The sequence below is a fragment of the Muntiacus reevesi genome, chromosome 4, assembly GCF_963930625.1.
Source record: "Muntiacus reevesi chromosome 4, mMunRee1.1, whole genome shotgun sequence".
Lineage (NCBI taxonomy): Eukaryota > Metazoa > Chordata > Mammalia > Artiodactyla > Cervidae > Muntiacus > Muntiacus reevesi.
Genome location: NC_089252.1, coordinates 113,794,019 through 113,819,960, shown reverse-complemented (window position 1 = coordinate 113,819,960; position 25,942 = coordinate 113,794,019). Strand labels below are relative to the sequence as shown.

Genomic DNA, 25,942 nt, shown 5'->3' with positions numbered 1-25,942 from the left:
TCTTTAACTTTTTCTACTTTTCGAAGTGTATACATTATGACTATTCTTATATTGGGAAAAAATAAACTTACATATTTGAAAAAAAAAGAAAGTAAATACATGTTTTAATCTCAAGGGGAAACATTTAAAAATGGTAGAAAAGGATATAACTATTGTACTAACAGAAAGGAAAAACAGAATTAAAATATGCAAATAAATACAAAAAGGAGGGAAAGCAAGATCGCAGATAAGACATATAAAAAGGAAAATATAAGATATCAAATGCAAATCCAAATATTCCAATAATTATATTAAATATAAGTGGACCAAAAGAAAAAGATTATCATACGAAATAAAAAACAGAAATCAATCCCTGGTGGTCCAGTGGTTAGGACCCGGCACTTTCACAGCGGTGACCCAGTTCATTCACTGGTTGGGGAACTAAGATCCCACAGTCCTGTGACGTGGCCAAAAAAAAAAAATTCTTCTATTATGATGTGTAAAAGAATCATGCCCACTATACAGAACAATTAAAATAAAATGCATAAAAAGGGTTAACAAAAATAATCTAAACAAAAGCTGCTCAAGCTTTATTAGTAGTACTCAAAATAAGACTATAATTCAAAAAGCATTAACAGAGGTAATATAATTCATAGGATTAAATGCAGAATTCATTAGAAAGACATAATCTAAAATTTATATGCAAGTAATAACACAGCCCCCAAATGCATAAAGCACAACTCAGCAGAACTACAAGAAGGGAAATATACCTAAAATCATAATTGAGAAATTTTTAACATCTCTCATAATTGACAGAATAAATGACCTAAATCAGAGGAAAAATAAGAGATACAGATTTGAATAGCATGGTTAACAAACCAGGGACCTAAACAGACATTTGTGTAAGACAGTACCCAATAACTGCAGAATATGCTATCAAGCTCAAAGAGATCACTTACAAAAAGTGACCCATATGCTAAGCACTAAAGCAAGTCTCACAAGTTATTCTCTGACCACAACGTGGACTCCTAAGGTTCAGAAAGAGTAGATGAAACCACTCTCTCCCCACCACCCACAATGTCTCCTGACCCAACCTGGAGGCAATGCAACAGGGATGGAGCAACACAGAGGCTGGACAAGCACCTAAAATCCTAGAGGTAAAGCTTTCTTTCTAACCAAACGAAATACAGCCCCAAGAGCATGAAAGAATCCCACTGCAGTCAGGAAGATTAAATCACAAATTTTGACCTATTGCTGGAGACTGAATGTGGGCTAATATGAGAGTGCAAAGTCTCCAGGGACTGCAATCATGAGAGAGTGTCTCCCTATTACAGGCTTTTCTGCCAGGAACCTCAAAAGGCTGCTGGGTGGGGGGAGGCGGAGAGAATCTGAGAGAATGAAAAGAAGCTCCTTATCCCAGCCCCCACCCTTGTGGAGCTTGGCAGTCAACGCCAATCAGCCCAAATCAATCTCCCCTATTAGCTTAAGGACTTCCCTGGTGGTCCAGTTTGGTTAAGCCTCTGTGCTTCCACTGCAGGGAACGAAGATTCTGCATGCCACATGGTGAAGCCAAAAAAATAAAATACAGGGGCAGAGAAGGCTGCTTTGAATAGGAAATTTAAACAAAAAATAAACTACTATTGGTTAAAATTTATTTTTAAAAAAACCTAAGCTTAAAAAGGGAGAGGGAGGATAAAACCTAAGATAGACACAGTAGTTGAGGAAGAGAAAAGAAGGGGAACAACTCCACTCCTAGAAAGTTTTATGAGGGCCACACCTCTGAGACCCAGGTTCTAGTGCCTGTCTAAATCTGAGGCTTACCAGATCATCACAGAACTCCCCCCACCCTCCACTATAATGCTAACAGTTCAGTTCAGTTCAGTCACTCAGTCGTGTCTGCCTCTTTTCGACCCCATGGACTGCAGCACGCCAGGCTTCCCTGTCCATCACCAACTTCCAGAGCTTGCTCAAACTCAGGTCCATCGAGCTGCTGATGCCATCCAACCATCTTATCCTCTGTCATCTCCTTCTCCTCCTGCCTTCAATCTTTCCTAGCATGAGGTCTTTCCCAAGGAGTCAGTTCTTTGCATCAGGTGGCCAAAGTATTAGAGTTTCAGCTTCACCATCAGTCCTTCCAATGAATATTCAAGACTGATTTCCTTTAGGATTGACTGGTTTCATCTCCCTGAAGTCCATGGGACTCTCAAGAGTCTTCTCCAACACCACAGTTCAGAAGCATCAGTTCTTCGGCACTCAGCTTTCTTTATAGTCCACTCTCACATCCATACATGACTCCTGGAAAAACCATAGCTTTGACTAGACGGACCTTTGTCAGCAAAGTAATGTCTCTGCTAACAACCGTTGAGTAAAAATAACGAAATACAGCTGCAAGAAACAAACTCACTGTGTGAAACAGCACAAACAGAAAACCCAAAGCTAAGCAGGGATATAATGGACACTAGGGAAATTCGAAGTCTTTGGTTTCCATGGCAACAACATGTATCAATGCTGGTAACCATAGCAATAATACTCTTTAAACATAGCCCAACCCCTAACAGATTAATTTAAATTCTACCTTGAAGGCTCAGCAGAAGGAAGTTTGCAGTCTTCTCTAAGCATATCAGATATTCACCTCAGTATTTCCTGTTCTACACAAAATGGACACCTTTCAACAAGAACTTAGGAAGCATGCCAAAGGTGGTAATAAAAACAGTTTGCAGAAACAAAGCAATCATCAGAACTAGGCTCAGAAATGCCATAGGTATGAGAATTATCAGAGAATTTAAAACATGATTAATATGGTGAAGACTAATGGAAAAGGTAGACAACATGCAAGATCAGACAGGTAGTTTTACAGAGACGTGGAAATCATAAAGAATATAGTGGAAATCCTAGAAAGAAAAACATGGTAATCAACAACAAATTCTTTTAGTAGATTTGAAACAGCTAAAAAAAGAATAAGTGAACTTGAAGACAGGCTCATAGAAATTACTCAAATTGAAATGTAAAGAAGAAAAGAAGTAGGAAAATAAAACAAGAGAAAATATCCAAGAACTGTGGGAAAATATCAAATAGTGTAATATACTCAGAATGCCTAGAGAAGAAAGAACAGAGCAGAAGAAATATTTGAATGGTTAAGTGACAAGACACCAAACTACAGATTTAAGAAGGTTCAAAAGGGTCAAACAAGACTTAAAAAAAAAAAAAAAAAAAAAACTAGGCATATCATATTCAAATAGCTGAAAAGAAAAAGGGAAATCGTGAAGGCAACCAGAGAGGGGAAAACATAATATATACAGAGGAACAAGGATAAGGATTATAATAGCCTTGCTGTCAGAAACTTTGCAAGCAAGATAATAAGGGTTTAGCAACTTTAAAATGTTGAAAGAAAAAGACTGTGCAACCAGTATTCTATATCTAGTGAGAATATCCTTCATAAGTGAAGAGGAAATAAAGACTTTTCCAATGTGTAAGTGCACTTTTTGGTGCAGCCACAATGGAAAACAGTATGGAGTTTTTCCCTAAAAAGCTATCAAGAAAAAACAGAGCTGCCATATGACCCAGCAATACCACTCTTGGACATACATCTGGAGAAAACTCTAATTCAAAAAGATACATGCACCCCAATAGTCATAGCAGCACTATGAATAATAACTAAGACATGGAAGCAACCAAAATGTCCATCAGTAGAGGAATGGATAAATAAGATGCAGCACATGTACACAATGGTAAACTACTCAGTCATAAAAAGAATGAAGCAACGCCATTTGCAGCAACAAGGATGGACCCAGAGAGCAGCATACTCAGTGAAGCAAGTCAGAGAAGACAAATATCACAGAATATCACTTATATGTGGAATCCAAAAAAAATGATACAAATGAACTTATTTACAAAACAGAAACAGACTCACAGAGAAAAGGAACTTACAGTTGTCAAAGGTGAAAGCGGGTGAGGATAAACTGGGAAATTAGGGCTCAAAAGATACACATTACTAAAACAGATAAACAAGGCCTACTGTACAGCACAGGTAACTATGTTCAATATCTTGTAACAACCTAAGATGGAAAAGAATCTGAAAAGGAATATACACACACATATATGTATAACTGAATCGGTTTGCTGTCCACGAGAAACTAACACAACATTGTCAAGCAGTTCAGTTCAGTCACTCAGTCGTGTCTGACTCTGTGACCCCATGGACTGCAGCACGCCAGGCTTCCTTGTCCATCACCAACTCCCAGAGCTTGCTCAAACTCATGTGCATCAAGTTTCTGATGCCTTCCAACCATCTCATCCATTGTCATCCCCTTCTCCTACTGCCTTCAATCTTTCCCAGCACAAGGTCTTTCCCAAGGAGTCAGTTATTTGCATAAGGTGGCCGAAGTATTAGAGCTTCAGCTTCAGCATCAGTCCTTCCAATGAATATTCACGACTGATGTCCTTTAGGGTTGACTGGTTTGATCTCCTTGCAGTCCAAGGGATTCTCAAGAGTCTTCTACAGCACCACAGTTCAAAAGCATCAATTCTTTAGCACTCAGCTTTCTTTGTGGTCCAATTCTCATGTCCACACATGACTACTGAAAAAACCATAATTTTGACCATATGGAACTCTGTTGGTAAAGTTGTGTCTCTGCTTTTAATATGCTGGTGTGTGAGATGAGTGTAATTGTGAGGTAGTTTGAACATTCTTTGGCATTGCCTTTCTTTGGGACTGGAATGAAAGCTGATCTTTTCCAGTCCTGTAGCCACTGCTGAATTTTCCAACTAAACTTCAATTAAAAAATCTTAATTCCAAATTTCTTACATCAAATAGTCATGATATGTAATTCAAAACAGGAAAGAATACTCAAAATAAACATATACTAGTGTTTATTATTAATTAATGTTACATATAAATAGCAGGCTTCCCAGGAGGCCCAGTGGGCAAAGACTCCAGCTGCAATACAGGAGACGCAGGTTCAATCCCTGGGTCAGGAAGATCCTCTGATGGAGGGCATGGCAACCCACTCCAGTATTCTTGCCTAGAGAATTCCATAACAGAGGAGTCTGGAGGGCCACAGTTCATGGGGCCACTAAGAGTCAGGCAAGCGACTGAGCACGTAGGCACACATAACATAAATGCTACATTTCAATAAGCCTTGAGAATGTCAAACTTGCTCAGTTGACCCAGAGCCAATCTTAAATCTCTCTAGAGTAAATGGATGAACACAAAGTTTAGGAATGCTTTTTTGGATTTTAAAAAAACGTCTTCAACTTATGCTCTTTCTCCTTCACTGTAGGTCATCTGAAATGGTTTCAGTGGTAACACATACTTTATGCTTTGCTACACTGCAAATTTATTCAACAGTTCTATTCTTGAAGTCATTACTTTTTCTCATGCTTCTATTTTATAAAGGACAACATTTTTCTGGCTACCTCCTAAGGGTATTTGTGATTTAGCAACATCTTTTCCCAGACCGGTCATTCACACTCAAAACAAACCTTTCTCTTGACCTCCTTGGTTTATAAATGCATAGACAAGAAACCCAAGAGTTGAGCCAGAAATGAGAAAGACATAATCAAGTAAGTTCAACAGATATTTACTACTTTGAAAAACGAAAACTCCTCAGTCACAAATATAGCTTTATCACATTTCCTTGAGTTGGGCTTCCCTTGTGGCTCAGATGGTCAAGTATCTGCCTGCAATGCTGGAGACCTGGTTAAGTCCCTGGGTTGGGAAGATCCCCTGGAGAAGGGAAAGGTTACCCACTCCAGTATTATGGCTTGGAGAAATCCATGGACTTTATAGTCCATGGGGTCACAAAGAGTCAGACACGACTAAGCAACTTTCACTTCACTTCACTTGAGTTTACTCAGTAAATATGGCTGAAGCAAGAGGATCTGACTAAAAGCACGGTGACCAAAAAGAATGGGTCGATCTAGTGCCTTGGCTTAAACTGTTCTGTGAATGGATGAACATGCAAACATGAGAATACAAGATACTAAGATACAGTGCTCCATTAAAAGTGAGAAATATGGCCAAAGTGAGACTGTCCAGTGAGTAGCTGATAACTGCAAGACAACAAATGCACTGGTAGAATCTGTCTGCTATATTTTGGAATTATGGAATCTAAGGGGAAGGCTTGGACAGGAAGTTGCATTTAATTTCAATTTCAACTCCTAGCACTGTAGCAGCTACACAGCCTCCTCTAGCAACACGAAAGTCAGCTGGGCAAGGTTCCAGAGCAGCTTGGACACAGCTTATGGGAGCTCGGGTGGACAAAAAAGACGCTGTCCTCCAAGATCTATGTGATCCATGCTCTGACCACTGACTGTTGCTTCTGATCACAAAGATGCAGAGACAGGCGCTCATTTTTGTTGCACCTTTCCTCCCCATCCCTCTGACCGCCAGTAGGTGCAAGGTCCTCTCTCTCCAGCTAAGTGACTTCCAAGGGATTTATTTAAAGGACTGGTATCCTTCTTTCCAGTAATTTGGCCACCTGATGTGAAGAACTGACTCATTGGAAAAGACCCTGATGCTGGGAAAGATTGAAGGTGGGAGGAGAAGGGGATGACAGAGGATGAGATGGTTGGATGGCATCACCAACTCGATGGATGTGACATTGAGCAAGCTCTGGGAGTTGGTGATGGACAGGGAAGCCTGGCGTGCTGCAGTCCATGGGGTTGCAAACAGCTGGACAGGACTGAGTGACTGAACTGAACTGACCCTTTTTTCCCCAATCCATCTCCCTACCTCTTACCCCCACTATTGGTAGCTAGACACTGAAGACTAAGATATTCAAAAGCAACTACATACACATTCTTCTGAAATGTACGTGGGATACATTTAAGGACAGACCACATAACAGCTCACAAATTAAGTCTCAATATATTTTAAAAGACACACAAACTATCTTCAATCAGAATGGGATGAAGTTAGAAAATAACAGAACAATAACTGGAAATTCACAAAAGTGTGAAAATTAAACCACACACTATTAAATTAACAAATGAATCAAAGAAATCACAAGGGAAATTAGCAAAAACTTAGAGATGAATGAAAATGAAAACATGATATTCTAAAACCTATGGGACACTTAGAAAGCAGTATTGAGGAAGAAATTTATAAACCCCCACATTAACAAACAAGAAAGATCATAAATCAAAAAACACAATTTTATAACTTACAGAACTAGAATAAGGACTTAAATGCAAAAGTAGAGAAGGGAGGAAATAACAAAGATGAGAGCAGAAATCAATGAAGCAGAGAAGAGAAAAACAACACAGAAAATCAACAAAACTAGATGATTCCTTGAAAAGAGCAAGAAAACTGACAAATTCTGAGCTAGAGTGACTGCTAAAGAGAGGACAGACCCAAAATCAGAAATGCAAGTGAGGACAACTTTATGGGAATAAAAAGGATTACCAGAGTATATTATGCACAACTGTGTGCCAACAAATTGTACAACCAAGATGAAATGGACAGATTCCTAGAAACACAAAATCTACCAAGACTACCTCAAGACTTTGAACAGATCTACAGAGTAAGGAGACTGAATCACTCATCAAAAATCTCTTGACAACTTAACAGTAAGATGTAAGAAAGAAAAGTGAAAGTTAAAGTCGCTTAGTCGTGTCTGACTCTCTGCGAAGTCCATGGGATTCTCCAGGCGGGGATCCCCTTCTCCAGGGGATCTTCCCAACCCAGGGATCAAAGGCAGGTCTCCTGCATTGCAGGCAGACTCTTCACCAGCTGAGCCATCAGGGAAGCCTAAGATGTAAGAAAGGTTACATTTAATGCAAAATTGTAAATTCTTTTCTAATTAACACTCAGATTAAGTGTTATTTGAAAACCGTTAGTACTTCACTGAAAAGTCGGCATTTCTTTTGTAAAGAAAGATAAATGCATAATGTATAACAAAGGCTAAGTCCTGGAAGAAAATAATGGTAGAAAATATGGAACCATACTACTACCCCATCAATTCCTGTTTTTGTACTTAACACTGCTCAAATATACACTGTCCTGTCCTTTTGTCTGTACTTTTAAATGTCTTTAAAATGCAAGATGTAATATCCTAGCTGGATCCACAGAAATTAGAAAAGAATCCTGCTTTTTTTTTCCCACTATGCTTTCCTGAAACCAGCAGAGAAGACTTATTTTATATCCATCTCACTCATGTTTTAACAGTATCTACTCCGGCCAGAGCTAAGATATATTTAATCTCACATTCTGTCTTCCATGAACCAACTTGCTTCCAAAAACCTGACAGTGGCTGCTGAAATGTGGCAAAGGTTTAATCGCTGGGTCGCACTCACAGAAAACTAAACCAGTGAGCCCAAGACCTGTTCAACACTGGGGTTTCTCAGGGGGCTTTTCTCCCCTCCTGGAGCAATCTACAACAATTTTCCAAACTGCACTCAAAATGCATTCATTCCCAGGATCACTACTCTGAAGGCATATAAATAAACCATGGCACAGCCAGAGCCCACCAAACCTGATCTGACAGATCCAGGCCAAGCAACTGCAAAGCTTTTGACCGTGCACCCCCACAGGCCCACGCGACACCAGCCTCTGGCTCCAGCTTAGGTGCCTTTCCTTCCTGTGGCCTAGTGCTGGCTTCTGAGGAAAGAAAAATAAGGCTGTCAACCGAGTGGATCAAACTTCCAGCAGGATAAACAGAGAAAGACTGTCATACAAATTCCTTTGAACGAGCATCTGCTCCATAGAAATGAAGGCAACTTAAAGCTATAAAAGACAATACAATGAAAATTTAATATATTTTAACTTTTTTTAATGATTAGAATAACAATACTCAAATATGCTACTTTCATCAAATTATAAACCAGCCAGCATAAGCAGAGAACAATACAACTCAAAGCCAAATAATACCAGGCAGAGAGCAATTTTTTATTTTTCTATGTTGATTCCATTAGGTAACATGCTCCTGAGCAATGAGGTCTTTTTCATCTTAACACTTTACAAAATTCTAAAATGAAAATAAGATGGCTTGTGGAAGGGGAAGGGGTTGTTAGGTAGGGAGAGTATATTATTATTAATGGCAATTATCAATTAATAGCGCATCCTTAATTACTTGCCAACATGAGAAACATGAGCAAGAGGACAGTATTTCTAGAAAGCATTAAAATTACAGATAGTGACTGCAGTCATGAAATTAAGACGCTTGTTCCTTGGAAGAAAAGCTATGACCAACCTACCAACCTAGACAGCACAGTAAAAAGCAGAGACATTACTTTGTCAACAAAGGTCCGTTTAGTCAAAGCTATGGTTTTCCCAGTAGTCATGTATGGATGTGAGAGTTGGACTATAAAGAAAGCTGAGCATCGCAGAATTGATGCTTTTGAACTGTGTGTTGGAGAAGACTCTTGAGAGTCCCTTGGACTGCCAGATTCAACCAGTCAATCCTAAAGGAAATCAGTCCTGAATATTCATTGGAAGGACTGATGCTAAAGCTGAAACTTCAATACTTTGGCCACCTGATGCAAAGAACTGACTCATTGGAAAAGACCCTGATGCTGGGAAAGATTGAAGCAGGAGAAGGGGAGGACAGAGGATGAGATGGTTGGATGGCATCACAGACTCGATGGATATGAGTTTGAGCAAGCTCCAGGAGTTGATGACGGACAGGGAAGCCTGGCATGCTGCAGTTCGTGGGGTCACAAGGAGTCAGACACAACTGAGTGACTGAACTGACTGAAACACATAAGAGGGTATATCTAAATGTAACCAATGAGTTCTCACCTCATTAAGACATCTCCTTCCAGGTATCACCATAGAGTACCTCAAGTTCTACACCTAATTTGCGATCTTCTTGGAAACAGAATAAAGTGGTCACCTGTCTTCTTTCAGTATTCCTTTTTTCTGTGAGGGGCACTAAGTTGCCTGAGACAGAGAAACCCGAGTTCTCTCTCCGTCCTTCACATTCTCTGTCCCTCACCAAATGCCACCTAAATGCCCCTCTTTTTTTCTTCCAGCTTTATTGAGCTATTTGACAGACAACATAATATAAGTTTTAGGGCTTCCCTGGTGGCTCAGCTGGTAAAGAATCCACCTGCAATGCGAGAGACCTGGGCTGGATCCCTGGGTTGGGAAGATACGATGGAGAAGGGAGAGGCTACCCACTCTAGTATTCCGGCCTGGAGAATTCCATGGACTGCACAGTTCATGGGGTTGCAAAGAGTCAGACACGACTGAACAACTTTCACTTTCATGGTATAAGTTTAAGGTGTGCAGGGTAATATGACTCACATACATCATGCAATGATCACCACAATACATTTGGTGGACAGTCATCATCTCATCTAGAGAAAAAGAGAAAAGCTCTTCCTGTAGTAAGAACTCATGGGATTTATTCTTCTAACAATGTTCATATACCTACCATACTGCAGTAGTAATTAATCACGCTTCTCATAACATCCTGAGTACTCATTTATCTTATTACTAGAAAGTAAAAGTGAAAGTCGCTCAGTCACATCCGAGTCTTTGTGACCCTATACAGTCCATGGAATTCTCCAAGCCAGAATACTGGAGTGCATAGCCGTTCCCTTCTCCAGGGGATCTTCCCAACCCAGGGATCCAACCCAGGTCTCCCGCATTGCAGGCAGATTCTTTACCAGCTGAGCCACCAGGGAAGCCCAAGAATACTAGAGTAGGTAGCTTATCCCTTCTCCAGTGGATCTTCCCGACCCAGGAATCAAACGGGTCTCCTGCATTACGGGTGGAATCTTTACCAACTGAGCTTCAGGTAAGCCCTTATAACTAGAAGTTTGATCCTTCTGACCACTTTCATCCAATCCTCCATCCCCTCCCCACCTCTGGTGATCACAAATCTGATCTTTTTTCTATAAGTCTGTTTGTTGAAGTATGGTTGACCTACAATACTATGTATGTTCCTAGAGTTCAACATAGTGATTTGATGTTTCTATACATTACAAAATGATCACCTTGCTTCCCAAATATTCTTGAATTATTTCCTTTCTATCCTTTCTACTAACACCACTCTTGTCTAAGTAAGTCACAGATTTAGAACACCAACTTATGGTTACCAAAGGGAAACTGGGGGAGAGGATGAATGAGGAGTTTGGGATTAACATATACATACTACTACACATAAAATAATCAACAAGGACCTACTGTATAGCCCAGAGAACTCTACTCAATACTCTGCAATAACCTGTATGGGATAAGGATCTGAAAAAGAAAAAACATTAATATGTGTGTGTGTGTGTGTGTGTATATATATGAATAACTGAATCCCTTTGCTGTACACCTGAAACACAACATTGTAAATCAACTACACGCCAATATAAAATATTTAAAAACTAAAAAACAATTTTTTAAAGACGTTTAAATCTCTAGACATTAAAAAACAGAAAGCCCTCAGTAGAAAAAGGAGAAGAAACCAGGGCAATGTTTGGATGAAACACCCTCTTCCACCATACAAAACAAAAAGAAAGACATCTTCCCCATGAATTCTGGCAAGGTCAATACTCAGCCTTATTCACAAAATTCTTGGATAGTTTCCTTGGCCTAAAAAAATCCATGCTATTTCAGTGACTGAGTAAGGCCTGTGTATAGATATGGTTGCTTAGGCAACCTGTTTGCCTGTTTTGCCGGTTTTGATAGTGAGCACAGTTCTAATTGGTGTTTCAATACCATATCAAGTCATTAAAAGAGTGGATAAAATAATTCATGACAAAATAAAAAGGCAAATGAATGAAAAAATATAAGGTATCCTACAATAAACAGGAGTTGTAGTATCAGAAATTATTAACAATTTAGGGAAAGATATACATTTCTAGAGACATTAAGAGAGTTAAAGAGAAAGAAACATCAGTTCTTTAGATTCCAAAATGGTCAAATGATGTAGCATGAAAGTTCAGTTAAAAAAAAACTACCTCATTCTTCAGTTATTCATCACTTCAATGAGCTCAACAAAAGACTGCCCAAGCAAAGAACCTAGAACTACTAATTTTAATCTCCTGAGAGCAACTGTATATACTGGTAAAACAACTATGTCAATAATGCACACACCTTATTTTTTATAATTTTCCTCACATAAACTTTTCAGCACCATTTATATGACAAAGAATGAACAAGCAATAAGAAAGTCTTAGTAGACTCATTACACTGATGGTAGCAGTGTAAAATGGCACAGCTCTTACGGAAAAGTTTGGTAAACTTTTTTATGAAATTAAATATTTAGTTGTCATACACCCCAGCAATCATATTCTTTGTCATTTATCTGGAAAAAAAAAAGATATATGTTCATGTAAAAACTTGTACATGAATGTTCATAGCAGCATTACTGACAGTACCCCAACTGGAAGCAAGGCAAACATACCTCAACAGACAAATGTTTAACTCCAGTACATCCATATAATGAAACACTACTCAGCAATAAAACAGAAAGAACTATTAACACTGACACACATAAAGACCTGAAAAGATCTTAAAGGCATTATGCTTAGAGGATGAAAAAAGAAAGCAAATGTCAAATGATTCCATGCATATAGCATTCTCAAAATGACCAAACTACAGAGATGGACAGCTCATGCATGGTTACCAGGGAACAAGGACAAGGACACAGGTAGAAGTATGTTCCCATAATAAAACAATGTTTTGAATGTATCCAATAAACATTAACTGCCCTTGGACTTTCAGGTTTTAATTCTGGTCCTGTTTCCAGTGAAAGTATTTGCTAACTTACCCCCACAACTAGCTGATTCACTTCAATTAGCAGTAGCTAGTAAGGCAAAACACATAGGTACATCTGTCTCTGAGTCATCAAGATATCCTTACAGGAAGTCTAAAGAAAAGAGTGAGGATACAAAATCAAGCTTCGGAACCCACAGCAACTTCGATCTTAGCTGGTTAAAAGGAAATCCAGCTCTCAGCACTAAACAGGCAAAGACTATGCAAAGGGCCAAGAACGACAGGCTGATAGTGCTTGTTAGGTAAAAAATAGAACCAAATGGTCAAAACACGACCGTACTGCCTTGAAACAAGATCTCATCCATCGATTAACAGGCACACCTAAAGGGGGTGGGGGACATCGACCTAAAGAACAGCTTTTTGAAGAGAAATGTTGTCATATTAAATGTACACAATACCGACACATTATGACGCAAAAAAAAAAAAAGGTGCTCCTCTCAGAATTGACAAAATAGAGGATTTATAAAATACCACCAGCTTACCTAACCAACACCTATCATATGTTCCAACTTTTTCTAATGAAGAGTTAGACTGAAGCACTGCCCCTGGACTTTTACTTATCCCAAAATCTACCGAGCCCTCTAGAGGTAATCAGATAAAATTACCAATAACCTATTGCTGGAACCTGACAGAAGAAATCTTGCAAAGATGTGGTAAGTCTGCAAATGTGTGAAGTGCAAACATATCCAGACTGTAAAGAAAAGGTTTCACAGTACTGCAGCACCAACCACAACTTATTTGTCAACCTACAATTTCCTCATGGGTTACAACAGTGTCTACTCTCCCAGAATTGTGAAGATTAAATGTCTAACACTTAGAGGGCAGCCTGGTATGCAATAAGCACAACATAACTATTGGGTTAAAAAAAAAAAAAAACTATAAGGATATATTGTACAGCAAAGGGAATAACAGCCAATATTTTATAGTAGCTTCCCAGGTGGTGGGAAGAGACATAAGAAGGCAAGAGACATAAGAAAAGTGGGTTCAGTCCTTGGGTCAGGAAGATCCCCGGGAGGAGGAAATGGCAACCTGCACCAGTATTCTCGCCTGGAAAATTGCACTGACAGGTAGCCTGGCAGGCTACAGTCAGTGGGGTCATAAAGAGTTAGACACGACTGAGCAACTAAATAACAACAATCATTTTGCAGTATAATCTCTCATTTTACATAATGCCCTTATAAGGAGAAAAGGCCTCATAAGGACTACTATTAGCAATAAGTAAGTAATAAGTGTTAGTCGCTCAGTCATCCCCAACACTTTGCGACCCCATAGAGACTAGAGCCCACCAGGCTCCTCTGTCCATGAGATCTTCCATGTGAGGATACTGGAATGGGTTGCCATTTCCTTCTCCAGGGGATCTTCTCAACCCAGGGATTGAAGTTGGGTCCCCTGCTCTGCAGACAGATTCTTTACCAACTGAGCTACAAGGGAAGCCCACTATTTGCGGTAGTCAGAATCAAAACAAAATTTTTTTTCATGTTCTCACATAAAACACCTGCAAGCATATATGGAGATTAAGTCGCTGAGAAAAAGAATGAAAGGGTTAAAACATACACACCCCAAATTATCTTGTTTTGCCTGACTGCCTCTTGGTTTCCAACATATCTTTGGAAAACTTTCTTATTCATAGGTACAGGGTCCAATTTAGGATTTTTTCCGATAGCTTTAATGATTTTTTAGTTTAAGTAACTATAAAGTACCTGGTACCTGATTTAAATTTATATATAGACATATATATATCTGCAAAAATATATTTCATTATTTCTTCTCATACTGTCAAAGTAGTAATTCAATATAAATATAGTATAAGACAAAGTGGGGATAGAAAAATAATCTGATAGCAGTGATTTAAAGGAACAAAAATAATCTTATAATCCCTATTTCAAATTTTGTCCAAGATTCTGGTTTGCTCATAGTATAATTTCATTCACTTTGCCATAAACACTGCAAAATTTTCACGGACAATATAATTTTAACAATATTAAAGTCTTAAATATTCAAGATACACCACCTAGAGCCAGACATCCTGGAATGTGAAATCAAGTGGGCCCTAGAAAGCATCACTATGAACAAAGCTAGTGGATGTGATGGAATTCCAGTTGAGCTATTTCAAATCCTGAAAGATGATGCTGTTAAAAGTGCCGCACTCAATATGCCAGCAAATTTGGAAAACTCAGCAGTGGCCACAGGACTGGAAGAGGTCAGTTTTCTTTCCAATCCCAAAGAAAGGCAATGCCAAAGAATGCTCAAACTACCACACAATTGCACTCATCTCACACGCTAGTAAAGTAATGCTCAAAATTCTCCAAGCCAGGCTTCAGCAATACGTGAACCGAGAACTTCCAGATGTTCAAGCTGGTTTTAGAAAAGGCAGAGGAACCAGAGATCAAATTGCCAATATCTGCTGAATCATCGAAAAAGCAAGAGAGTTCCAGAAAAACATCTATTTCTGCTTTACTGACTACGCGAAAGCCTTCGACTGTGTGGATCACAATAAACTGTGGAAAATTCTGAAAGAGATAGGAATACCAGACCACCTGACCCGCCTCTTGAGAAACCTGTATGCAGGTCAGGAATCAACAGTTAGAACTGGACACGGAACAACAGACTGGTTCCAAATAGGAAAAGGAGTACGTCAAGGCTGTATATTGTCACCCTGCTTCTTTAACTTTTATGCAGAGCACATTATGAGCAACGCTGGGCTGGAGGAAGCACAAGCTGGAATCAAGATTGCTGGGAGAAATATCAATAACCTCAGATATGCAGATGACACCACCCTTATGGCAGAGAGTGAAGAGGAACTAAAAAGCCTCTTGATGAAAGTGAAAGACAAGAGTGAAAAAGTTGGCTTAAAGCTTAACATTCAGAAAACTAAGATCATGGCATTTGGTCCCACCATCTCATGGCAAATAGATGGGGAGACAGTGGAAACAGTGTCAGACTTTTATTTTTTGGGGTTCCAAAATCACTGTGGATGGTGACTGCAGCCATGAAATTTAAAGACGCTTACTCCTTGGAAGGAAAGTTATGACCAACCCAGATAGCATATTAAAAAGCAGAGACTTTACTTTGCCAACAAAGGTCCGTCTGATCAAGGCTATGGTTTTTCCAGTGGTCATGTATGGATGTGAGAGTTGGACTGTGAAGAAAGCTGAGCACCGAAAAATTGATGCTTCTGAACTGTGGTGTTGGAGAAGACTCTTGAGAGTCCCTTGGACTGCAAGGAGATCCAACCAGTCCATCCTAAAGGAGGTAAGTCCTGGGTGTTCATTGGAAGGACTGATGCTGAAGCTGAAACTCCAGTTCTTTGGCAACCTCATGCGAAGAGTTGACTCATTGGAAAAGACCCTGATGCTGAAAGGGATTGGGGGCAGGAGGAGAAGGGGACGACAAGAGAATGAGATGGCTGGATGGCATCACCGACTCGATGGGCATGAGTTTGAGTAAACTCTGGGAGTTGGTGATGGACAGGGAGGCCTGGTGTGCTGCGATTCATGGGGTCGCAAAGAGTCGGGACACAACTGAGCGACTGAACTGAACTGAAATATTCGAGAAGAAAAGTGATGTTTCAAAGTCATATTTCCTTTTTCCTAACAATTATTTTTTAAAATATGTAGATACATTTTTATCATTTTATCATTTAAATGTACTGCAAAAAAAGTCAATATGAAATATGGAAATGAAAATAATCTGAGTATAAAATAAACTACAAAAACAAATCAGCACTTTAGGAAATTTACCTTTTGACTTTGTTCTAATGCAGTTTGGCACTACCACCCATCCCATCCCTGCAGGAAAAACAAACATCTCTAGGACTTTTATCATTTAATTTTTGTCCCCTTTACACTGCCTGACACGCAGTTGGTGCTCAATATATACATGTTAAACTTTCCAAGAGACTTCAAACTTTCCATTAATAACCGTCAAGACCATAATCCAAACTCCAGTACTCAGCAGTTTATCTGAGTACATCAGGGCAACTGTACAATTTTTAATCAATCCATCACCAATGATAACTAGAAAAACAATTTTGGATGCCAAAGCAAATACTTCTTGACATAAAGTAGAAAATAATTACCATCAGCTAGTTTAATCTACAAAAGAATCCAATGATTTGAAAAATATATAGGTTTAACATTTAAATATTTCTCCACCCTCCTATCTTCATAAATCAACTGGTCGTCATTAAGAAGCAACCATTTAAATAGATGTTTCGTAACTTGATGTCAAAATTTAACTCCACAAAATATTCTATGATTAGAAATCTGTTCATAATATACTGTTAATTGCAGTGAGGGAAAAAACTTGTAACAAAACAGTATGTACCCTGTTATCCAGATCCACATATGTATTTATAGGTATATTTGCATCAGTCTATCATGCAAATATTAAAAATCATAACACTGGTTATCACTATAAACTATAGAAATTATAACTTTCTAGTTTATATTTCTCTGGGTCTTTTTTATATTTGCTGTACAAATCTATACTTTTCTCACAAAAGCAAGCAATAAAAACATTTTTTAAAAACTTTACTCCATTAAAAAGAATTCATTTGAATCAGTTCTAATGAGATGGATGAAACTGGAGCCCATTATACAGAGTGAAGTAAGCCAGAAAGATAAAGAACATTACAGTATACTAACACATATATACGGAATTTAGATAGATGGTAGCAATAACCCTATATGCAAAATAGAAAAAGAGACACAGAAGTACAGAACAGACTTTTGAACTCTGGGGGAGAACGTGAGGGTGGGATGTTTTGAAAGAACAGCATGTATATTATCTATGGTGAAATAGACCACCAGCCCAGGTGGGATGCATGAGTCAAGTGCTCGGGCCTGGTGCACTGGGAGGACCCTGAGGAGTCGGGTGGAGAGGGAGGTGGGAGGGGGGATCGGGATGGGGAATACGTGTAACTATATGGCTGATTCATGTCAATGTATGACAAAACCCACTGAAATGTTGTGAAGTGATTGGCCTCCAACTAATAAAATAATATTAAAAAAAAAAAGTGTTAATTATGATGAAATAGAAAAACCAAGGTAAAAAAAAAAAAAAAAAAAAAACTTTACTCCAAAAAAAAAAAAACATCTTTACTCCTCTAACCAAGGAATGTAGACTATCTAAGATTTGAAGAAACATGCTTTGCCAGCCATCTTTGATTTTCTGTGTAGTCAAATCAGGGAGAAAATAAACCAAATGCACTTAGTTTCTCAACCCAGATTCCCGGGTTGAGAAGTTTCCCTGGAGAAGGGATAGGCTACCCACCCCAGTATTCTTGAGCTTCCCTGGTGGCTCAGCTGGTAAAGTATCTGCCTGCAATGTGGGAGACCTGGGTTTGATCCCTGGGTTGGGAAGATCCCCTGGAGACGAGGAAACTTACCCATTCCAGTATTCTGGCCTGGAGAATTCCATAGACTGAATAGTCCATGGGGTCGCAAATACTCAGACAAATACTCAGACACGACTGACTGACTTTCACTAATCATTAGGGAAATGCAAGTCAAAACCACAGTAAGATACAACTTCACACTCACTGCTGCTGCTGCTGCTAAATTGCTTCAGTTGTTTCCAACTCTGTGCGACCCCACAGACAGCATCCCACCAGGCTCACCCATCCCTGGGATTCTCCAGGCAAGAACACTGGAGTGGGTTGCCTTTTCCTTCTCCTAGGATGGCTAAAATCATAAGAAGACAATGTAACAAGTGCTGAAGAGAATGTAGAGGAATTGGAACCATCCTACCCTGCTGGTGGGAATGTAAAATGGCCCAGGCAGGCAATGTCTCAAAATTCCTTAACAAAGAGTTACCACAGCACTTGATAATTCCATTTCTTGGCAAGTGTATGTAGTCAACACAAAACCTTGCATTCAGATTTCACACCAGCACTGTTCACAATAGCCAAAAGGTAGAATCAATTAATGTCCATCAACTATAAACTGAAAACAAAATATGGCACAGCCATCCAACGGAATGTTATTTGGCAATAGGAAAAAGAATGGATACATGCTATAGAATGAATAAACTCTGAAAACATGCTACATGAAAGAAACCAGTCACAGAAGACCACACATTATAAAAGTTTATTTATATGATATGATGTCCAGGAGAGACAACCCACAGAGATAGAAATAATAGATTAGTGGTTACCTAGGACAAGGGCTGGGGGGAGGGCAGAAATGGGATTGATAATGGGGTACAGAGTTTCTTTTGGGGATGATGCAAATATTCTGGAATTAGATTGTGGTGATGGTTGTACACCTCGGTGAATATACTAAAAACGGAGATGTACACTTCAAACGGGCAAATTTTAAAATACATCAAATTTATTTCCATAAAACTAATAGGATATTACCAACAGGGAAAATAGCTGCATGATAGACTTTATATATTATCTTTGCTTAACTTTTCCATAAATCTACAACTTCTAAAATGAAAGATACAAATATGCAAATTAGTAGACAAAATCACGTAATACATATAGTGGAAGTATGAGGTAAGCTAAAGCTAAACTGCACCACAACAGCTTAGAAAGACACACACACAGTGCCTCAGACAAAACCACACCGAATAAATATTAGATGTAAAAAATGAGGTTAGGCCTTATTCACAGGGTGACAAGATGAAACAGCTAGAAGGAAGAACAGAACTCACAGAACTGGAACAACTTCATCATTCACTTAGCCAAACCCAACTTTCCTTCTCCCACTTACCTACAACGTTCCAAATAAATTTACTTTCAGACCACCCAAAAATTTTCAGGAAAAAGTCTACACAGAGAAGAAAACGCACAACACTGCCTCTTTATCAATGTAAAACTACTCCCTCTGTGGGCTTCCCTGGTGGCTTGGGTGGTAAAGAATTTGCCTGCAACTCGGGAGACCCGGGTTTGATCCCTGGGTTGGGAAAATCCCCTGGGGAAGGGAATGGCAGCCCACTCCAGTATTCTTGCCTAGAGAATCCATGGACAGAGGAGCCTGGCAGGCTACAGTCCATGGGGCTGCAAAGTTGGACACAACTGAGTGACTAAGCGCACACACAGAAAAGCATTTAACACAATTCTGTCTTATCTAAAAGGCTAAAGACCTTACTATCTACAGATCACACTTTATTATAGGGTTCAAGATTCAGATTACTGATGAAACATAAACGATGTCAAGATCTGTTTTCAGTGGCTTCTTAAGATGAATAACAGAGCACTCAAAGTGTGCTCTACACAAAATGTGCTCTGAACAGGGTACAGGGTGACTGGAAAGGGGCATGAAGGAATCCTACGGGGAGGAAAGTGTTCTAAGTCTTGATCTGACTGGTGATGGACAGAGAAGCCTAGAGTGCTGCAGTCCATGGGGTTGCAAAGACTCAGACACGACTGAGCGACTGAACTAACTGACGATTACACACACAGCAGCATACACATGTAAAAACTCAGTAAGTTATACATACATCTTAGATTTGTACATTTACTAGAAATTATACCTCAAATTTTTTACATGACGTTTTTAAAAAGATTCCGAAGAATGACCTCATTATTCCAAGGTATGTGAGGTAAGAAGAGTCAGATTTTGTTTTCTTTCAGTAAAAAGAGTCAAGCATGGAGAAGTAAAGTAATTCACTTTATTTTCTTCTGTCAAAAGGAAGAAGAAAAACAGGTCTTCCAACTCTCTTCTATCACTGATCTGACCAATGTGTGTCACAGACAATTGAGTTTGAATCTCAAGATCTTTCTACTGAGAATAAAAAAAAAGTCAGGAAAACAAAGAGGACATAACCAATCCTAGTTCCAAGCAAGTCACCAAGAGGACATAACCAATCCAAGCAAGTCACCTGGAATATGGCTAGAAAACTGAGCAACCAAATCAATAGCCTCTTCATCCTCAATACCATATTCTTATTCACAAATAAGAAAAATACTTCTGTCTAGAACTGGTTGTGAAATAGTTGCAAAGCATGCAAAAGAAGTTCACAGGTTCACACTTCCTCTAAAAACTAACACAGTGCTACCTATTGCTTCATTCTGTGGTTTTTCTAAGGGTCTCAGGACTATACTCCCCGACCTTCATTTTGGGCCATTTACACGTCTTGAGCTGGAGAAGGCAATGGCACCCCACTCCAGTACTCTTGCCTGGAAAATCCCGTGGACAGAGGAGCCTGGTAAGCTGCAGTCCATAGGGTCACTAAGAGTTGGACATGACTGAGCGACTTCACTTTCATTTTTTACTTTCATGCGTTGGAGAAGGAAATGGCAACCCACTGCAGTGTTCTTGCCTGGAGAATCCCAGAGACGGGGGAGCCTGGTGGGCTGCCGTCTATGGGGTCGCACAGAGTCGGACACGACTGAAGCGACTTAGGCACGCGTCTTGAGTAAGATAGGTAGAAGTGCAGAGGTTACATCTCAATGAACCAAGGTAAAAGATGGCTCTTATTTTATGGTCATAAAAGTTTTAGAGTTGGACTAGATCTGAGAAGTCAATTATTCAGTTAATGAACAAAGAAACTAAATCCTAAAATGGTTAAGTGCTAGTCGCTAAATCATGTCTGACTCTTTGGGACCAGTTCACCAGGCTCCCCTGTCCACGGAATTCTCCAGGCAAGCATACTGAAGTGGGTAGCCATTCCCTTCCCCAGGGGATCTTCCTGACCTAGGGATCAAACCCAGGTCTCCTGCACTGCAGGCAGATTCTTTACCGTCTGCATCACCAAAGTTCAAAAAGGGTTAAGAGACTTGCCTAATATCTCAGAACTAACAGATGGAACAGTCAAAGTTGAATCCAGCCTTCTATTCATCACACCACACCTACTATCTCTGTCCACACAAAAGCTGGATACCACCTTATCTAAAGTGATAATTATACTCTGGAAAAAAGTTGTTCATATTATGCAAAGCCTCATACTTATCTGTCCCATAGCACTAATATTTTAATTTATAATCAGAATTGTAACTATCAGTCAGTCAGTACCTTCTTTACTCAGCAGTAAAAATCTCCTTGGTAAACAGAATAAATATCAAAATATTACTTAGTAAGTGAATACTCAGAGATAAGATAAGCCACGCAACACAGTCCAGAAAGAAATATACCATCTTTAACACTGGTCTCTTACTGACACAAAAATCTCCAAAACCTATGCCTGAGGCAAAAGAAGAACAGCATTATAATATTATCCTATTTATGTAAAATTACTTCATATATACACATCTATATGTGTATATACTTGTAAAGAGACAAGTACAGAAGAATGTTTACAAAATTTTAATGGTAATCATCCATGTGGGATGGAATTTCAGACTAATCTGAACTGGAAAGGAAGAAGAAAAACTGTCACTGTTTGCAGACAACATGATACTATACATAGGAAGTCCTAAAAAACTCAGAAAACTGTAAGACACTGACAAAAGAAATTGAAGACAACACAAAGAGATGGGAAGATATACCATGTTCATGGATTTGAAGAATGCACAATATACATCATAATTTGATTTATATACATCATGAAATTATCATAGTAAGTTTAATAAAAATCCATCATCTCATATAGGTAACAAAATTAAAACACTAGGAGAAAAACATTTTTTTCTTGGGATGAAAACTCTTAGGATTTACCGCCTCAACAACTTTCATATATAACATAAAGCAGTGTTAATTATATTTATCATGTTGTACATTACATCCCTAGTATTTATCTATAACTGGAAGCTAATACCTTATGACTGCTTTTATTCAACTGCCCCCTCACCTCCACCCATCCCCCTCACCTCTAGTAACAAACCTAATCTTTGCTAAGTTTATGTTTTTGAAGTATAACCTATGATACTATGTTATTTCCTGTTATACAACACAGTGATTCAGTATTTTCATAGTACATTTCAAACTGATCACCATAATAAATCTAGTTATAATACATCACCATAAGTGATATTACAAAGTTATTAACTATACTCCCCCAATTTTACATTCCACACCCATGATACATTTTGTTTTGCAGCTGGAAGTCTGGGCCTCTTCATCTCCCTCAACTATTCCTTTCTTCCCTCTCCTCTCTAGTTTACTTTTTAAATGGCCAAGTCTGTCATCTCATTTTAGGACCACAAAAAAGAAAAGTTTAATTACTAAAACACAGTAAAAAAAAGTTATTTCTGCAAACTAGAAGAGAAAAAGGCAATTCTTATTTCAGAATACTTGAAAGAGTAATGCAAATTCTCCAGGTACAAAAAGAAATTAAGCAAACTCTAAATAAAATCAGATTAGAAACTGACAATCATAATGCATTTACATTCATTGTCTGAAATATGATATATGTAAACAAGGGAAAAACATATGACATTTTTTTAAAAGTTTGGTCAACTGGCCAAATTCTTCTAAACCTATCTTAAGAGAACAACAATAACAACAAAAGCTTAAATAGCATTCCCAGGAACCCAAACTATACTGCAGATGGCACCATTTAGGGACCTACATGACTAGAAAAATGATCAGTCATTTTATGATGTCCCCATTCTATCCTGTTTGGATTGGTGCTAAGAAATCTTCTTGTTAATGAACAGCCAGTCCCAACTAAAAATGAGGAGAAGATCTAAGGAAACTCAACTGAAGGCAGAACATGTGGCCAAGGAAACAGCTGAAGCCACAGAGAATGGGTTATTTCATGGCACTTTCCGATTCAGTCTATCTGGGGATTCTGAGCTTGCTTTCAAGAAACTGACTTGAAGGCCAACTGAAACTAAATGTTTAAAAATAAGGCTAAGGATAAACTGAGTTGCAGGATTAGGGCCAGGATTTTAAAAGATAAGACATGAGATTGGGCTTCCCTGGTGGCTTAGACCGTAAAGAATCTGCCTGCAATACTGGAGACCTGGGTTTGCTCCCTGGGTTGGGAAGATCCCCTGGAGGAGGGAAAGGTTACCCATTCCAATGTTCTCACCTGGGAAATCCCATGGACAGAGGAGCCTGGCAGGCTATAGTCCCTGGGGTTGCAAAGGCTCGGACACTACTGAGCAACTAACACTTTCAACATTTGGGTGAGTAGTTGGGAAATCCTCTGATCTTAAGAAAGTACATCTGATTCATTTATTCAGTTCAGTTCAGTCGCTCAGTCATGTCCAACTCTTTGCAACCCCATGGACTGCAGCACACAAGGCTTCCCTGTCCATCACCAACTCCCGGAGCTTGCTCAAACTCATGTCCATCCTGTCAGTGATGCCATCCAACAATCTCATCCTCTGTCATCCCTTTCCCCTCCCGCCTTCAATCTTTCCCAGCATCAGGGTCTTTTCCAATGAGTCAGTTCTTCCCATCAGGTGGCCAAAGTATTGGAGTTTCAGCTTCAGCATCAGTCCTTCCAATGAATATTCAGGACTGATTTCCTTTAGGATAGACTGGTTGGAACTCCTTGCTGTCCAAGGGACTCTCAAGAGTCTTCTCCAACACCACAGTTCAAAAGCATCAATTCTTTGGCACTCAGCTTTTTTTATGGTCCAACTCTCATATACATGACTTCTAGAAAAACCATAGCTTTGACCAGACGGACCTTTGTTGGCAAAGTAACATCTCTGCTTTTTAATATGCTGTCTAGGTTGGTCATAACTTTTATTCCAAGGAGTAAGCGTCTTTTAATTTCATGGCTGCATGGTTTTCATTAGTAAACCTTTATTAGCCCACAGGACAGAGGAGCCCGGTGCACTACAGTCCACAGAGTCGCAAAGAGTCAGACAGGACTGAGACTTAGCACACACAGAGATTTTAGTTGGTTTACATAGGTAGCTGGCAGCAAAGGCTAGAACCGACTTTCTAACTCCTAGAAGAGAACAGATGTTTACTGAGTGCCGAATATGTGCTGAGAACTCAGCTAGCCACTCTGAGACCAGTGATCACTACTGTATACCAAGATACTCCTACAGAGGTTCAAACACGTGAGGCCTGCGTGCTTAGTCGCCCAGTCTAGTCCAACTCTGCAGCCATGGACTGTAGGCCGCCAGGCTCCTCTGTCCATGGAATTCCCAGGCAAGAATACTGGAGTGGTAGCCATTCTTGTCTCCAGGGGATCTTCCTGACCAGGGATTGAACCTGGGTCTCCTGCATTGCATACGGATTCTTTACCATCTCTGCCACCAAAGAAGCCCTATTTAAGGCTTACATTCTCTGTAAAGGAATTTTTGTATCAGGACAAGGCAGTGACCTCATCTCTAACAAGCATATTAAAATAAGCAGACAGAGGTGCAGAAAAAGTTTTTTAAGTAGGAATGAATTTGGAATTTCAAACAATTTCCCCTTTCTTCCTATGAAAATTCACATGTGGTTTACCGTTAAAAAAAGTAAAACTACCAAAAGACATCTCTACCCAAATTTCATGACCCAATAGGTCTAAGAAAAACAAGTCTTATTACTGTTAGAAAAATGATCTCTTTTTGTTACATTTCACTAAGAATGAGCTCTGTCACGGGATTAGAGTACAGTCATCTGAGGACAAAAGTCTAGGCAGAAAAAGAACTGATACTGGAATCTGATAAAGATCCCTGAGGAAAATGACATCTAGCTGTTTTTAATGGCACCTTTCATCTAAGAATCTCAAAACAAATGCTATTTACATTATCAAGAATCAAAATGGTGGCATCACAGCCCAATAAAGAAACAAACCAGTGACCTAGAGGGAATTCACTACTGATGTTCTGAAACTCAGCCCTCTATTTTAAAAATACAATCTAGTTTTATGTAATAGTGCTATGGATGAGATGGTTGGATGGCATTACTGACTCAATGGACATGAGTTTGAGCAAACTCAGGAAGATAGTGAAGGACATGAAGCCTGGTGTGCTGCAGTCCATGGGATCGCAAAGAGTCGGACACGACTTACCGAATGAACATCAACAACAATAACTATGACAGTGTAAGAAATATATATTTGGTCTTTATCTCCAGTTCCTGACACACAGCTCCTAAAACCCTTTGAATTTCCTGAGTTAGAGCAGTGTCTTTTGTTATTCAGAACAAGTCCCTTTCACCCATACCAAAGTGGATGCTAACAAGATGACCCTTGGGGGTGGGGGCGCCTAGTAGCATCCGGATGGCGGGTGGTTGCAAGAGGAACTACCCCTGTGATTACAGGTTTGCAACTTTCAGGTTCTGCCCCCAGCCTGGGGAAGAGGGACAGACTGGACAGTTAGCCACCCATGTCAGTGATTCAACCAAACATCCCCAGGTGATGGAAACTCCACAAACTCCCTAAACAAAGGGGTTCAGTGAGCTTCCGGAT

The 25,942-nt window shown here is 39.4% G+C and overlaps 1 protein-coding gene across 20 annotated transcripts in view; it reads right to left on the bottom strand.

The window, feature by feature from the left end:
* Positions 1 to 25,942, bottom strand: part of TMCC1 (transmembrane and coiled-coil domain family 1) — a 151,933-nt gene that overhangs the window by 111,619 nt on the left and 14,372 nt on the right. For 4 of the 20 annotated variants that reach the window (XM_065933913.1, XM_065933923.1, XM_065933927.1 and 1 more), the window contains one exon: positions 8,454 to 8,578. The exons of 15 other annotated variants lie outside the window; for them this stretch is intronic. The gene's annotated coding sequence lies outside the window, so the exon portion shown is untranslated. The remainder of the gene's footprint in view (positions 1 to 8,453; positions 8,579 to 25,942) is intronic. One more of the 20 variants, XM_065933914.1, reaches the window with a different exon arrangement.